This window comes from Callithrix jacchus, chromosome 6, assembly GCF_049354715.1.
Source record: "Callithrix jacchus isolate 240 chromosome 6, calJac240_pri, whole genome shotgun sequence".
Lineage (NCBI taxonomy): Eukaryota > Metazoa > Chordata > Mammalia > Primates > Cebidae > Callithrix > Callithrix jacchus.
In genome coordinates, this window is record NC_133507.1 from 81,298,710 (window position 1) to 81,315,317 (window position 16,608).

Sequence of the window (16,608 nt, forward strand, 5' to 3'; positions counted from 1 at the left end):
GGCAACAGGGCAGGAAGAGATGGGTGGGAGGTAGATTTCCAAGGTGCAAAAGAAAACATTTGGGGGTGATTAATGTGTTCATTATCTTGATTGAGGTGATAATTTCACAGATGTATACTACATATGTCCAAACTTAGCAAATTGTATACTTTAAATATGTGCAGTTTATTGGAAGTCAATTATATCTCAAAAAAGCTGTTTTAAAATAACAAGATGAGGTTGCCTATTTGAGAGTGCCCTTTTGCCAACCTAAATTTTGGCCTCATTGCAAAAATTTTCTTGAACAGCATTTAGGAACATACTGACATTGTTAAGCTTAATGCTCTGTGAAATAGTCTAAACTAATTGTTTCAAAAGCCTGTGGCAGCCGTTTCTGAGATTATATCAGAGGACACTTTTCTTCTTTATGTAAACATTTGTTGCCACTAGATACCATGCAATGCTTTCACTGCATTCATCTCCACCATGTTTGTGCCAACTGCTGAATGTGTTATTTCACCTAAAGCGGACCAAAAGCAATGCCTGGAATTCCCCTTGTCATGCCTATCATGATACAGTGTGACTTCTGCAGGCAACAGTTCAAGGGAGACAGCAGATGTGAAGCACAGGTGGACTGGGTGGTGTATGTGTACGTAGAGTACATTCATGTGTGGGAAGGCTGAGAGACAGTGAAGGACACGGACACAGAGGGACATATAAAAAGACTCTGAGTCAAGTATGAATTAATAGATACGTTCCCCTTCTGGAAATTTCTTCCTTGGCTGGGCATGGTGGATTTTGGAGGCCAAGGCGGATGGATCACTTGAGGTCAGGAGTTCAAGATCAGCCTGTCCAACATGGCAAAACCCCGTCTCTACAAAAAAATACAAAAATTAGCCAGGTATGGTGGTGGGTACCTGGAATCCCAGTGACTTGGGAGGCTGAGGCAGGAGAATCGCTTCAACCCAGGAGGCGAAGGTTGCGGTGAGCCAAGATTGCACCACTATACCCAACCAGGGAGACAAAATGAAACTCCATCTAAAAAAAAAAAATCTTTCTTGCAGAAAAAATATGGGGCCAATCACTTGACTTCTAAATAGCTGCTCTCCCTCCTAAATCTTCTGGTCCCACCCTTAGGAATTGAAAATCCACAAATCAATCCCTCAGCTTTTGCTCATGGAACAAGTATACGAACAACAGACACACGTGCATACTTGTGCATCCAAAGCCCAAATCCCTCTGAAAACAGTGCAAATGTTTCCTTTTATTTGCTTCTTAGCAGAAGTTGTCAGAAACCTGTATTACTGTGAAGGCCTTTCTTCCTCACTCTCAATGATTCCGTCTCACTCTGTGTCTCTTTACACTAACTCACTGTTACCTAAATTTAGCTGTGCCAGTAGTAACTTGGATTTGATTAGAACAATGAAGGTGGCCCATCATTATTGTTTACCAACTACTTTTTAAAAGTGATTTATTTCATATATTTATTTTTTCAATGTGCCTTTAGTTCTTTAAAAAGGAAAACATTATCCCTTGGTAAAGGTAGAAGATAATTCTAAAAAGAAATACAATGAACATTCAAGCTGTGAGTAAATGCCTACAGAATTTCCCAGAAGCCTCCATGTCTACATGCAGCTCTTTCTTTGCGGCTGGTATGTCTAACTAAGGCATCTCTAGCACTTGCTGATACCCCTTTTAACAAAGGGCTACTTTACTTTCTTCTTAATTAATAAATAGGACTGAAAGAGTTTTAAAAAGAGAGTAACTGGTTACATGTGTTGAGTGTGCGCCACCTGAAATCATCTCAAGCCATCAGAGTTCCCGCCTCTGAGAACTCATTGAGAGCCTGTCCCTCTGAGCCTTACGGACAAGATGTATTCAGAGTTCACGTAAGTCTGACCTACTCTGAGGACCTGGGTGTAAGTAAGCATCAGGGCCCCACTAGCCCACATGCACCTTTGTCCAAATGAAAAAAAGTGCCAGCTCTGGGCAGATGAGCCCTGCTGTGTTCCAGGTTTGAAGAGAGGTGCCTGTGGGAGTATTTGAAAGGACCTCCCTTGCTCCAGGCCAACTTAGCCTTCTGCTAGGCAGCACATGAGGTGGATCTTGGCCCTCCTTCAGCCCTTGGCTGGATGCCCTTGTGCAGTGATCAACAGGCTCAACTATGCATGATGGTTTGCCGAGCATTATTTAAGCCTCAGCATTTTCACTAGTTACTATAAATTCATAATTCAGTGGCTTTTAGGGCTTTTTTAGGGCTACCTGTGATGTCCCTCCTACTGCACCCAAATTACTTTCTATTTTCTGCCTTTGGTGGGTGCAGTTCCTCAATACAGGGATGCAGAAGGGAACTCTATTGGAGAAAAAAACATTCACAGTTCCCTTGAGAGTTCCAGATGTTCCCTGGTTTGGGCTCATCCCTGCTCGCCTTGTCACCTGCTACGTTCAAGTCTGGCTCTCGAGGAGAAGCATCCCTTCATTGAGATGGCCAGGTTTCTTTCAGTCGTGCTGACATTGAATAGGTGAGTAATTAGCCCAATTTGGAGGTATGCCTCTTTTGCCAACGGCACACACTGATGAACATCAGGTCAAGGTAAATTATTGAAAGCAGCAGAACTGACAACAAGAGGGTCTGTTGTTTAAGTAAATGCATTCTGACTGTCTGAAGACACAGCTCTGACCTGCAAGATTAGAACACTGACAAGGGTTGGCTCAAGCAACAAGAGGTGGATTAAAAATGCCGCAGAGAGCTGACGGCAGGAGGGGCTGGGTTAGTATTAGCACAGACAGGAAGCAGATTATTTTTTTAATTTGTTTCATTTCTTACACTTTGAATTCTCGGTCACTCACAGCTCAGCCTGCATGATAATTTTTAAAAGAGGATTCTAAAACATAAGTTCAAAAGTGAAATTTGTTTAGCCTTTTACAATAGTTTACATAAAGCCACCAACTTAACACATCCACATAAATAAGTCAGACCTGGTGCATAAAGACCAGCGGGAGTTAGAGGGATTGATGAGAAGGAACTACACTTGTCCAAGCACAGGAGCATTGACTGGTTAGCTCTCTTTGAAAGTAAATCTAAAAGGTCCTCTAGCTCAGTCTTAGGGCCCATGCCCATTGGTGATAGGGCAAGGGGATCTAGAAGATAAAAGCAAAGGTCATCTGTGCCAACCCCTACTAAAACAATGCCCCACACCCAGAGGCAAACGACCCCTTCTGCCTCCAGTCCAGACATTTTTTCTGCCAAAGCCAAAGGATAGATACCCAACAAAGATCTGAAAGGAACTGCTTTTGAATACAATTTTGAAAGAAGGAAAGAGAAAAAATAATCCATCTAAACCAAAAGTGCCAAAGCAGCATCAATTCATAAGCCAATGTCAACTGATGAACAGTGACTGCTTTGAACACTGAGTTAAGAAGGATTCGGGGATTACACTTGGGACCAAAAGACAAGGGGCTATGTTGATGATAACTTGAAAATATAGGATGACCCAGTTCAGACCATCATGTTCCACCACAGCCCATCCCTCCCCAGAAGACCTTGGCCAGCATTAAAAATCAGCCTTTTCCTAAGAGGAAATAAGTTGGTATAAATGTTCTCTTTAGAAGAAAAAAATAAAACTGAACATGATGACAAACTGCTCATTCAGAAGAGCATCAATGAAGCAACGATGAGACCCCCCCCCCCAGGCTGCCCAGAACAGCTCTGTGAGGCCCGTGTGACCCCAGAAAACACTTCCGAACCAAAGCCCCTGGCTGCCTAGTTTTTAAATCTCACACTGCTATGACAACAAGCTGACAAGTGGTCTAACTCTAATCATAAGCAGTCTGGTGTAGTTTCATCTTAAGTGCTAGTTCTCTTTTCACTTTTGGGACAAACAAGGTCTTTAAGGTCTTTGGGTTTAAAACTCGTATTCATGAACATCAGCCCACTAGCAAAGGAGACATTCAACCCTAGAATAGGCATTGCCCTGGTGCCACAGACAAAGTTTTTGGGAACTCTTGGAGGCCTGACACAGGCCTAACTACCTGCTGGTTATTAGGACTCACTTCATTATACAGACAATGTGGTATTTGACAGTCTTAGAGTTCCACTGGGTTCCAGGCATGAGCATCTCAGAACACAGACTGCCTGCTGCTGGCCCTGCTATGACCCTCCCACGAGGGGCCAAGGATCCTAAGTACAAGGAACTTGTCACAGCCTGGATATGACACATTTAACTCCTGCCCAGCTGAGCTTGTAAGGGTCCATCAGTCTCCTCTGAGTTGCTAGTTTAGCAAGTAAAAATATACGAACCTCAGCCAAATGTGAATTTCAGATAAACAACAAATAATTTTTAGTTGTTATTTACTGTAATTCATGTTTAGTTGGTGGCCTGGCATTTATCTGGCAGTTCAGAGACCTACACTGGTCTGTGAAGAAACAGATGGAAGACAAGTGCCTCTGTCCTTTCCTGAAGGGATTTACTTACCCTCCCTAGTTCAATGGGCCACAACAGCCAAGCTTGGTTTTTTGCAGATTTCACAAAAAAATGGACAGTAGACCTTCAAAAGCTGAGCTCAACAACAGTTGTATTTGGAGGGTGTTAATGGTCATTGGACATCAGGAAACATTTACTTAAGCAATTGTTTTGGCAGCTGGTCAGGAATTCAGGAAGCATTCTAAGCCACTGATCATTACTGTGACAGTTCAATGTGTGGGAAAGGCATTTGGGAGCCTTGTAAAAGTGCAGGATGTGGTAGCCATCAAAGCCCGTCATCATGCATTTGTCTTAAACTCTCCACTGTAAGGAAGTATGATTTAAAAAAAAAGAAAGAAAGAAAAAGCACATGTATATATACATACATAGATATATAAAACAAGGTTTCAATGTACTCATACATACAATAGATAATAAGCTTAACTTACAGAAGCAATGCAAGAAATCAAAGCCATTTTTTTTTCTTTTTTTCTTTTTTTTTTCTTGAGACAGAGTTTCACTCTTGTTGCCCATGCTGGAGTGCAATGGTGTGATCTCAGCTCACTGCAAACTCTGCCTCCCAGGTTCAAGCAATTCTCCTGCCTCAGTCTCCCGAGTATCTGGGATTACAGGCACCCGCCACCATACCTGGCTAATTTTGTTGTATTTTTAGTAAAGACAGGGTTTCACCATGTGACCAGGTTGGTCTCAAACTCGTGACCTCAGGTGATATGCCCACCTCAGCCTCCCAAAGTGCTGGGATTACAGGCGTGAGCTACCACGCTTGGCCCAAAGCGATTTTTAAAAATCTCCTTGGTCATATCCTATACGACTCACACAGGTAAAGCAGAGGTCAACAACATGGATCAAAGTCAGTCTAAGAATGTAAAAGTTAGAGAAACTTAAGAAAATTTAAGTCTTAGAGATTCAAAATTAAACTCGGAATGTATAAACATAGGCACTTACTCAAAAAGGTGTGCTGAAGCCATTCAGGGAGCACAGGAGGGCTGGGTCTATTATCTCCTAGGAATTTCTACCTCAAAAAGTGAACAAAAGACAAAGTTATAACAACTAAGTAATTATTCAAAATTTTTATGTGCAGGATCTTTAAAAGATACTGCCGAAAGTAATAAAAAAAGTATAATATTTCACTCAATGATTATTTTTCAATTAATTAACTTCTATTTCCTCACTAAATACACTGTATGTCTATGCATTAAAAATCATTTGAGTACATGATGGAATGACAAAAATAGCCCCCAAAACTTGATGTTTAGATTTAAGCACACTCGCATTTCTCACTGATGGATCAACAGCCATTGACTTTTCCCAAAGTTAGTAAAGCAATTGATTTATTTAAGTTTTTAATTGCCTATGCTATAACTTTGTATAAATCTCTGATAATATTGAATCCAAATACTCTGCCTTCTCTTTTACAATTATTCCTGGTTACAGCTACTCTATCTTCCGAAAGAAAGTACAAGGATCCTAAGCCAGAGGAATGTGTCACAGGCTGAGGATGACATGTTTAACTCCTATCCAGCTGAGATTGTAAGGGCCCAGCAGTCCCCAAGCGGAGGTGACTTTCCCGGGGTTGCTAGTTTAGCAAATAAAAATACAAGATGCTCAGTCAAATCTGAATTTCAGATAAACAACAAATAATTTTTTAGTTGTTAGTTACTGTAATTCCGGTTTAACTGAGCATCCTGGCATTTATCTGGCAACCTTATTTCCCTCCACAACGTGTTTCTATGTATGGTGTGTACAAAAAGATATTCCTTCCTAACATCTTGTCGGGAAGACTGCAATGTAAGCAGATATAAAGTTGAAGAACATTGCCATTGTCTGCACCTCATTCTTGAAAGCCTCATACTTTAAGGACTTTCAAAGTGGCAGGGGTGGTGGCGCAGGGCGGGAGCAGAAGACAGTGGCACATGGTGCCGTGGGAGCAGCGTGCCTACGAGTCTTTCAGAATCCATTCCTCTCATAATGCACAGCTCCCAGGGCATTTTATGAATAATAATAATGTGTTGCTACTTTTGAGCACCTGCTTACTATTGGCCAGAAGCTAAAATTGGCAAACGTGTTTGGATGCCTCCCATTGAGAATAGAGATTTAGCTCCACATTTTGAGACCAGTTCAAAACTACTCCAATAAAAACATGTGAGTTTTAAAGGTTCTATTCACAGTTTTAAAAAATTATTTCCTTTGGGCCAGGGAAAAAGCAGCTGATCTTTCTTTTTCTTCATCTTGAGCTTAAAACATGTGCTTTGTTCCCTTCTGCTCTTGATGAGACCTTTACCCACCCGCAACTAATGACTCCCTCAGTCAGCAACTTGTTATCTTTTCCCACCTGCAGAAAGTAGGAAAAAGACAACTAAGAAGAGAAAAAAAAAATCAACCACCCAGGGATATTCAGAGGTTTAATTATTGCCTGGAAAGCAACAGCCTTTCACAGCATCTTTAAGACTGATTTTCATAATTACTTACTGATTGAAACTGGGACTTGCAACAGAGTAAACTCATTTCCATATTAATATTAAGTCATGATTAATGTGGCTCAGGACCCAATTCAGGTTCTGAAAACATGGCCTAAGTGGAAACTGAAGAAATTTAACCCATAGGGATAAATTTGCTACTTGTCTCTCAAATGATTTTCCATTCAGTAACCAGCATTGAACAAACTTACATTTGTGCCATGATAACTCAGAGAGGGAGTTCAGGCAGTTACCTCACACCATCACAAACACGTGACCTCCACAGACCTGACCCATTTCTCTCTCCCTGTCCCTCCCTGCTGGTTCTAACGCTTGTTTTTATATCATCTCTATTTCTCTGTATGTCTCTCTCTCTTTTTCTCTCTGTGTCTCAGTCTCTCCATGTCTCTTTCTGTATTTCTGTATCTGTCTTTGTCTCTCTCTGTGAGCCATTCTCTCTTCTTCTGTCTTCTGATTGTGTCTCTCGACACTCTCTTTCTGTGTATCTCTGTGTATGTCTCTCTCTCTGTGCTCTCTACGTGTGTCCTTCTGTGTTTGTCTGTGTCTCCCTTCTCTTTCTCTCTCTCTCTCTCACTGTTCTTCTCTGTGTGTGTGTCTGTCTCTCTGTCCCTCTCTGTGTCTGTGTCTGTGTGTGTATATGTGTGTGTGTTCTTCTCTGTGTCTGTCTCCCATCTCTCTGTCTGTCTATCTCTGGTCTCTCCATCTGTCTGTCTCCTGTCTCTCTTGTCTTCTATCTCCCTCTGTCTCCCATCTCTTTCTCTGTCTCCTGTCTCCCACTCTCTGCCTCTTGCCTCTTTCTCCCTCCTTCCAACACCCTCCTTGCATCACACCTGCACCCTCTCCCTTTCACTTACTTGAGATCTCTTGCTCCATCCTGTGCTCTCTCACATGGCCCAGTTAGTGGTTTTGCTCTCACTCCCTCTCTTCCTGCCCCCACAGAATCCAACAACTTTAGCACCAAACATAAAGCAATAATTAACTAGATTAGCTAAGAGTAAATAATTTTTATTGTTCGATCCAAATGCATACAAATCTCTAAGCATTGCTGTGCTTAACCAAAGTCCCATGGGGTGGGGGGGAAACAGCTATACTCTTACTAATTTTCATTGTAAGAATTAGATGTCTTCACCTGTATTTACTGGAGAGTACAGACTCACAATGAATGGACTTCATACTACCCTTTTAAAAAGGGTAATGTCCTTCCAACTTTTGCCTTTGTTTTATTTTATTTATTTATTTAGAGATGGAGTTTCGCTCTTGTTGCCCAGGCTGGAGTGCAATGGTGTGATCTCGGCTCACTGTAGCCTCCGCCTCCTCGTTTCAAGTGATTCTCTTACCTTCTCCTGAGTAATTGGGATTACAGGTGCCTGCCACCATGCCCAGCTAGTTTTTGTATTTTTAGTAGAGATGGGGTTTCACCATGTTGGTCAGGCTGGTCATGAACTCCTAATCTCAGGTGATGCGCCCACCTAGGCCTCCCAAAGTGCTGGGATTACAGGCATGAGCCCTGGCGCCCAGCTGCCTTTCTTTTAATATATTAGCTATGGTTTCCATGCCATAATCTTCAAAAACAAAAATTCTTAAACATTAAAGATCCCACAAGCCAGAATAATATAATCATAATAATTTCTTATTGCTTTGATAGCAATTGTTGAAGTTGCTACTTGATACATGCCTCATCCTCCCTAAAATTCCTTCAATAAGAGGCAAAGCAATGCCAAGCAAACAAACGCAGCCACGATATGATGGGGGGGTTTGAGTAACAAGTCAGGTCTATCTGTTGACAAGAATGAGAAATGAAATTTGGGAATGCTAATGGTGCTTATATTCATATTTTCTATAAATATTTCATTTTAAATATTTTAAAATTAAAATCTATTTTTGTTTATTCTTCTTCACAAAAAGTCATATTTTCTATATTTAGTTTTAAATATTTTTAAAGTAAAATCTATTTTTGTTTATTTTTCTTCACAAAGAAGAATCTAAGAGCTACTGAATGCTCTGAATACCAGTCTTAGAGGAAGTGTGTAATTACTCTACTGCTCTAACAGGCACCACATCCAGAACCTAATCCCTAAATTGTTAACCATAGGGCAGCAGTCTCTGGACAACCTTTTCATTTCTACCAGCCTGGGGTTCAGGAGGATTTTTCAGACAATCCTTTGGATACTTGGTTTAACAAATCTAATTATGATCTTTACGCACACAATGTTTTTCTCAAGATTATATCATGTCCCTGGCATTCCAGAAGCTAAGTTATAAGGCTTTATTCAATTTTTCAAATTTTTTCCAGAGTCCAATCATTCCTCTGTCAAAATTGCGTATCGATAGTCAAATCCTTGCTTAAACATTTAGAAAGGGGGAAAAAAGCAATATTACTCTATGAACTATCTGCTGTCTATCCATTCATACACAAGGACCAAAAATAATTAAACCAGTACCAAAAATTAAGTAGATAATTATTGTCTTATTTGCTGGAGAAACTCTTCTCATTTATTATATTATGTTTATTTTATCCATTTCTTGTTCCACCACTTTCTAGCCACTCCATAATATCAAGTAATATTCTATTTGAATACAACAGACATCAAAAAAGAAAAGTCAAGAAAATTCTAGTTCCATTATAATTAGAACGATAAAACTGATGTAAAAGAGTTTCAAAGTGTTGATACGAATTACAGATGAAGAAGTAACATCACCAAGTTGGTAGAAGAGCTGGGAATAAATTTAAGAAAATGATTTAAAGTGACCATCATAAATTGGAGAAAAATCAGATTATTCAAAGACAAGAGCTGAATAAGCAAAATAAAATGCAAATTCTTAATATATGAAAGAAATGTAGAAGGAAATTCTAGGGGGAACAGAAAATCACAAATTGTTTTTAACGATCATAGGTAATGAAGACAACGTGATATTGGAACATACATGTAGAAACAGGTAATAAAGAGACTCAGTTCTGTCCAGATAGTGAACAGGTATAGCTCAAAATGTCAAATTCAAAGGAAAATTCCTGATTTTGATCTTTAAAGAGATGGCCCATGGGCACTTAGATAAAAAGTAAAGATCATTGGAAACCACCATAGATTATCTCAGAATGATGAACAGCAGACTACCCTTACTTCCTTTTTGAATAGTGTGTCCAGTCTTATGAATAGAAACACTGGCAGGACATCTGACAGTTGATCGTGTGATCCCTTTAGACCAGGGCCTATTCCTGCCCTGGCTGCAGCACCAACAGGCCTTTCTTCCACATATGCATCTGGACCATACAGACTACATCAAACATCTGCTTGAATCTTGGAAACCAGCTTCCACCATCAATGCCTCACATTCTCCACTTTGATCCCTGCCAAAAATGTAAACTCCTACCTATGCATTCCCAAACTCTCTTCCTCATGCCTGTTCTCCCTGGCGACCATATTTCTCTGCTCCCTGCCCTCCAAACCTTTCCACTGTACCTTCTGACAGCCTTGTTCCAAGTCAAGCAGCCCTTAAGCACCTCTATCTCTTCTCAGAATACTGTTTCCAACTCCTGACTTAAATTGAAATCTGACTGCCTCTTAGAGATATTGCTCATTCCCCTGCTAATGCCAACTATTCCCTCCTCCCAATCCAAGACATGTCGATTAGTTTGTCTGTGAGTGACAGAATCCCCAAGATAACAATGGCTTTAGAAGATAAAACAATGTATTTCTCTCACACATAAAAGTAAAAAATACCTTGAAGTGGGCTTCACAAACTCAGGAAGAACCCAGGTTTACTATTATCTTGCTGGCCCACCATCTTCAGCAGAGTATTCTGCCTCATGGTACAAGAAGGCTGTCACTTCACAAGACAGGACAAATGTACTGAAGTTAGCAAGAAGACAGAGGGCTTGTTTTTTCTCTCTTTAAGGAGGTTTTGTGTCAGTTGCATGTACCACATCTGCTTACACCCTATTGGTCAGAATTTACTCACATGACCACACTAGTTGCAAGGTGGTCTGGGAAATGTAATCTTGTTCTGGGTAGCCAGGTGCTCAGCTAAGAATTATGTTTATATTTTCAAGGAAGAGCAGATATGGAAAGTCAGCTCACAATCTCTGTCTCAGATGTGAATATCTTACTCCCTGGGCTACTTCCAGATTGTATGCCCGTCTTGGTTTATAAAGACTGCCTCATCACTTCCACATACTCACTGATACCTGGTCTGTGGTCTCCATGACATCCCAAGTCTAAGGCAACTCTCTTTACATGCACAGAGCATACTCAGCACCCCTGCAACACAATTATTCTACTTACTCAATGCTGAGACTTCCACTTCCCTTCCTGTTCTGCCATCACCTTCCCTATCCACACATTAAACCCTGTCATCACTTTTGACATCTTAAATTCACCCTCCATCACCACAATCACAACCACTAATCCCAATTTCCTATCCTTCCAGCTTTTTCACTCCCTGCCCTGACACACATCAAGACCTCTACTCCTCTGATAACTACATTTCTCCCAATCCATTAGGCTTGTACTCTCTACCTCTCTCATTCTCCCTCTCCTTCCTTCCCACACGCCCCCCCCTCCGCCCTTCCACTTGCAGCCCAATCTGGACAACACAGTTGTTCACAAGAACTATCACCATCAGCCCAGATTCCCATAGAATCACATCCCACCTTGCCAGCAAACCTCCATCTTAAATTAATTGTTTCTAAAGCAGTGGTCCTCAAAACTGGCTTAAATGTGTCACATAATCTTAAAATTATCCTTTTATGCCACTTTTTCTTCTACTAAGGCCTGTAATTTCTCTATATTTTATTTGCAAAAGTGGCACAGTATGTGATTCACAGGGGGCATGTGATAAATATTGATTGGTTTATGGGTAGAATGATGGATAGATAAATAAATAGACGACAAGAAGAATATAAACCGGACTATAGCATACTTAGGTAGATTTGTAGATTTGTACCTACTTAAAAAAAAGAATGCCAGTCATAATGAATATAAACTCAAGGGAAGTAATGAGAGGTATTGTTCATTACTTTATCCTTGGATTTGTCCTACTCAGAAATATGAATGAGGACGTTGTTGGCATGATCATTAAAAATACCAAAGACCTGGCACTAAGAGAGTAAAATAAATGTGGTATTCCAGAGCAAGATCTGAAGGCTCTCAATAGGCTAGAATAATGGTCCAAATCTGTACTCTTTATATATATAAATAGATATGTATTCTAGAAAAATAATCTTTATATATAATCTCTTTCAATCTTTATACATAATCTTTTTATTCTTTTATATCATCTTTATATATAAATTTGTATATATTAAAATAAGGACAAAAGTAAAGTCTTTCATTTCATTTAGGTCCTTTACTTAGATCCAAAATCCCAACTTCACAGAGGCAGCAACCAAATGGAATAAACAGAATTATATACATGAAAATATATCCCATAAGGTTGCACTTTATTGCAAAGTTCAGTATAAATCAATAGTTCCCAAAAAGCTAATGCTACTTCATTCTATCCTAATAGACATAAGACATCAAGAAGTGAGACCTACTTTAGTCTGTGTATAATCACACTTTAAACACTGTCTTTAATGCAGAGCACTCACATATTTTCAGAATAATTTTAATGAACCAGAACAAATTCAAGGGAAAGTAACAACACAAAACTCAGGGAAAGTGTGCATGTGACATCACTGTTGTAGTTGTTGCTATGCTTAACGCACTGACATTGCCAAAGCCTGTGGTTTTACACCCTTGTGATTTCAAAATGATCAATGCCTGTCACTTAGTAGAAATCTGTTAAATAATTAAATGAATAAAGACAAATGCTTATAGCTCTTATATCAAGTTTTTAAAGATTTAAGACCCTTCAATTTGCTTAATGTAACCAATATCTTTGAGTCCTCTGCCTGAGTTATCACCCCTAAGAGTCTGAGATTGCTTAAGAAAAAAAGGGATATTTTTTCAAAAAAACAAAAATATTATATATCTCCTTTTATGTAATTCTTATGAGCGAATTTCAGTAAGTCTGGTTTAACATGAACAATCCTTCAGGAAGAGACTAAGAGTATTGACAATATTAATTAAGATAATTTCCTAACATTCTATGAATACCTCTGACCTCTCTTACTTGAGCCCAAAGAAAAGAATTCTAAAATGGAATGGAGTGATCCAGAAAAGCTTATTCAATTGTATTATTCACATGCACATTGATTTCATTCTGCCATGTAAGTCATTATGATCCTCTGTTCAGTTGAAAACTATATCAGAGCCATTCTTGGAAAATCAGTCCCATTGCCAAAAGGGAATATAATCATATGTAAGTCTGTTATGTTAATGGTTAAGCTGGATTCATGACCTTCAAAAGGTGAATTTGCATATTTCTGAAATACAAAGTCTTTTTTAAGTATGTCACCTGTTATCATTAATTCAACATCTTGTGATGACACAAAATCCTCACCACACTCGAGTAACAGTAAAATACACAGAGAAAACTACAAAATTTACTGAACTTTCCAATACAGAAATCAATGCACAGCCATAGATTTTGGGTTCCCAGAATAGGTTGTCTCCATCCCTATCACACAATATTAGATGCATTTAGTAGAGGAAGAACATGAGGTAAGATCTAAGCACAAAGGGCCAGATTTCTACCACAGCTGTGAAAAATAAACATTTGGCTGCAATAACAACATTATAAATACTCACCCATCCAGCCTCTGAACAATTAAGCAATTTGATTTTTTAAACAGATTTACTTTTTTAATGCTTTATTGAGCCACTGAAATATTTTGAACTAAATACTTTAAAAAGGCTTACAGCTACAGGATGAACAAGACTACACAGCAACAATTAAACCCAATCAGCAAACAGAAAAAGACAAAAGGAGCTGTCAGAAATTTACTTCCTCTATTTATTCAAAATGAATGCCTTCCATGGTGTATATGTGCCACATTTTTCCAATCCAGTCTATTATCAATGGGCATTTGGGTTGATTCCAGGTCTTTGCTATTGTAAACAGTGCTGCAATGAACATTCATGTACATGTGTCCTTATAGTAGAACGATTTATAGTCTTTTGGATATATACCCAGTAATGGGATTGCTGGGTCAAATGGAATTTCTATTTCTAAGGCCTTGAGGAATCGCCACACTGTCTTCCACAATGGTTGAACTAATTTACACTCCCACCAACAGTGTAGAAGTGTTCCTTTTTCTCCACATCCTCTCCAGCATCTGTTGTCTCCAGATTTTTTAATGGTCGCCATTCTAACTGGCATGAGATGGTATCTCAATATTATGCAGCAATCAGAAATGATGAGTTTGTGTCGTTTGTAGGGACATGGATGAATCTGGAGAACATCATCCTCAGCAAACTGACACAAGAACAAAAAATGAAACACCGCATATTCTCACTCATAGGTGGGTGATGAAAAATGAGAACACATGGACACAGAAAGGTGAGTACTAAACACTGGGGTCTATTGGGGGGAAAAGGGGAGGGCCAGTGGGAGGGGGAGGCGGGGAGGGATAGCCTGGGGAGAGATGCCAAATGTGGGTGAAGGGGAGAAGAAAAGCAAAGCACACTGCCATGTGTGTACCTACACAACTGTCTTGCATGCTCTGCTCATGTACCCCAAAACCTAAAATCCAATAAAAAAAAAAAAATGAATGCCTTCCTTAAATTTTCTACCACATCCATTGAAGCATAGTATTTTCAAACAATAAATACATAGAGTAAGAATTGATCATCCCCAAAAATATATCAACATCAGATTTGAGTATTTTAATTATTTTTTAGATTCTTTTGTCCACATTAAGCATAAAAAGGAATGGAAGAAAACATTACTAGATTAAAGGGCTTAGCTATGAGTTAGACAGCTGGCAGATGCATAGAATGCATGTTACCAATCATCCACCCACAACCTGCAGACACAGCTAATCCCAGCACTTCCCACTATATCCAGAGGCAGCCTTCCTATCCTCAACCCAGCATTCCAACTGGCCCCTTCCAATGTGAAATCAAATATGTGAGTTAACCCCAAGTTTGATACACCATAGATTTCTACACAAGAGAGAAGATGAACTAATCTCCTGGAATGTTCATCCATGTTTGAAAGACTCTTTCATGTTCCACTACATGCCAAATGAATCTTTCAAGATTTAAAAATAACATTCACAGAAGTCTAAATTTGCACACAAATTTATGTACAGCCAGGCACTATACTACACACTTTACATGCATTCTATCTTTTCATCCTCATTACATTGGGTACTAATATTATCAACATTTTAAGGGAGAGGAAACTGAGTCTTTGAGAACTCTTCAAAAGGAAGTATATGGTAGTTCTGTCCAGTCTTCATTCCAAAAATTGGCTTTTAGCCACCACACTGAGTACTGTCTCCCCTTTTCTTCTCAAAGGCTCAAACTGTGTATTTTATGAAACCTTTAACAGGAGAATTCCACAAACTTTATTTGTCCTGCGTCTCTTGGCCCTAACAAAGTTAAATACTACTGGAAAAATCCCCTAAGTTGTCAATGCCACAATATTTTATTTAGTCATTGCACATGGTCTTACCACTAAATCTCTTAATATTGTATTTAAATTTCATGAATATTATTATATATGCTTAGAATTCCTTCATAATAAACTTTTAGGAGGGCTGTCATGTGGTAGAGCTGTGCAGAAATGATCATATCCCTACACCATTAAAAGTGGAATGGGCGCCACTAGCAAGTGGCAGGAGGAGAGAGTGTGGCTGGGACTTGCTCCTGGAGAGCAGCACTTTCCATGTAACCCTTGGTCCAAAGAAGAAAGATGCAACCAAACCAAGAAGACAGCAGTACGCTCACACAATTGAATTTTGAAACTAGAAAATCAGAACACTTGGACAAAATAACATGTATGATATGAATGTTTCTGTCTGGATTTTCCTCCCCCCGCCAGCATAACTGTATTCTGGATTGTGGTACCCTAGCCTACACTGAAAACACAGACCACAAGCAATTAAGAAAACATCCCCAAATCCTAAACATTTCAAAGAAAACCTCTAAAAGAGTTATAGATTAGTCTGTTTTCTAGATGTCTTAGAAGGTTCTAGAAGTCACTCACCATCACAGAGGAGAAGCTTAGGACATACTTGACACCCACAGAGAACATAATAATTCCAAAGGTGAACAGTAGGGGACAGAAAGTCAGGGAGGGGGACAACAGAAGGGGGTTACTGGAGGGGAGGGAGCAAGGAGATATGAATCCTGTGCTTATGAAGGCCAAATGTGGATGGGGTTGAAAGGGACCAGAAACTAAAGCACTAAATTCTTTACCTGCAAAGAGAGGAGTGAGATGAGCTTTACCTCCTAGTAGTGGCCCAGAATTACAAACCCTGCCAATAAAGCAGTAATTTTCAAATTCCATTTGCCTAAAATCTCCTGAGGCACATGTTTAAAATGCAAATTCCCAGGCTCTGTTTACATAGGCTCTGATTCAGTAAATGCACAGTCTAGGGCCCAGGGATTAACATTTTTTAGAGCACTGCATGTGATTCTGATACAGGTGGACGTATATAGAATTTCCTTTGGGCACTAGGTCCCAATTCTGCTAGCTGTACCAGGTTACTGTGAGTACCTGTTAGTAGGTAAGAAAAATGCTGGCAAAGTGCCTCATATACGGAGAATTTGCACAACAAA

General features: G+C 39.5%; 1 protein-coding gene across 19 annotated transcripts in view; it reads right to left on the reverse strand.

Annotated features, from left to right (window-relative positions):
* Positions 1-16,608, reverse strand: part of LYPD6B (LY6/PLAUR domain containing 6B) — a 202,184-nt gene that overhangs the window by 137,948 nt on the left and 47,628 nt on the right. For 11 of the 19 annotated variants that reach the window (XM_035304968.3, XM_035304970.3, XM_078327812.1 and 8 more), the window contains one exon: positions 5,409-5,475. The exons of 6 other annotated variants lie outside the window; for them this stretch is intronic. The gene's annotated coding sequence lies outside the window, so the exon portion shown is untranslated. Of the gene's footprint in view, positions 1-5,408; positions 5,480-16,608 lie in introns of all 19 variants that reach the window. 2 more of the 19 variants (XM_078327809.1, XM_078327813.1) reach the window with 1 other exon arrangement.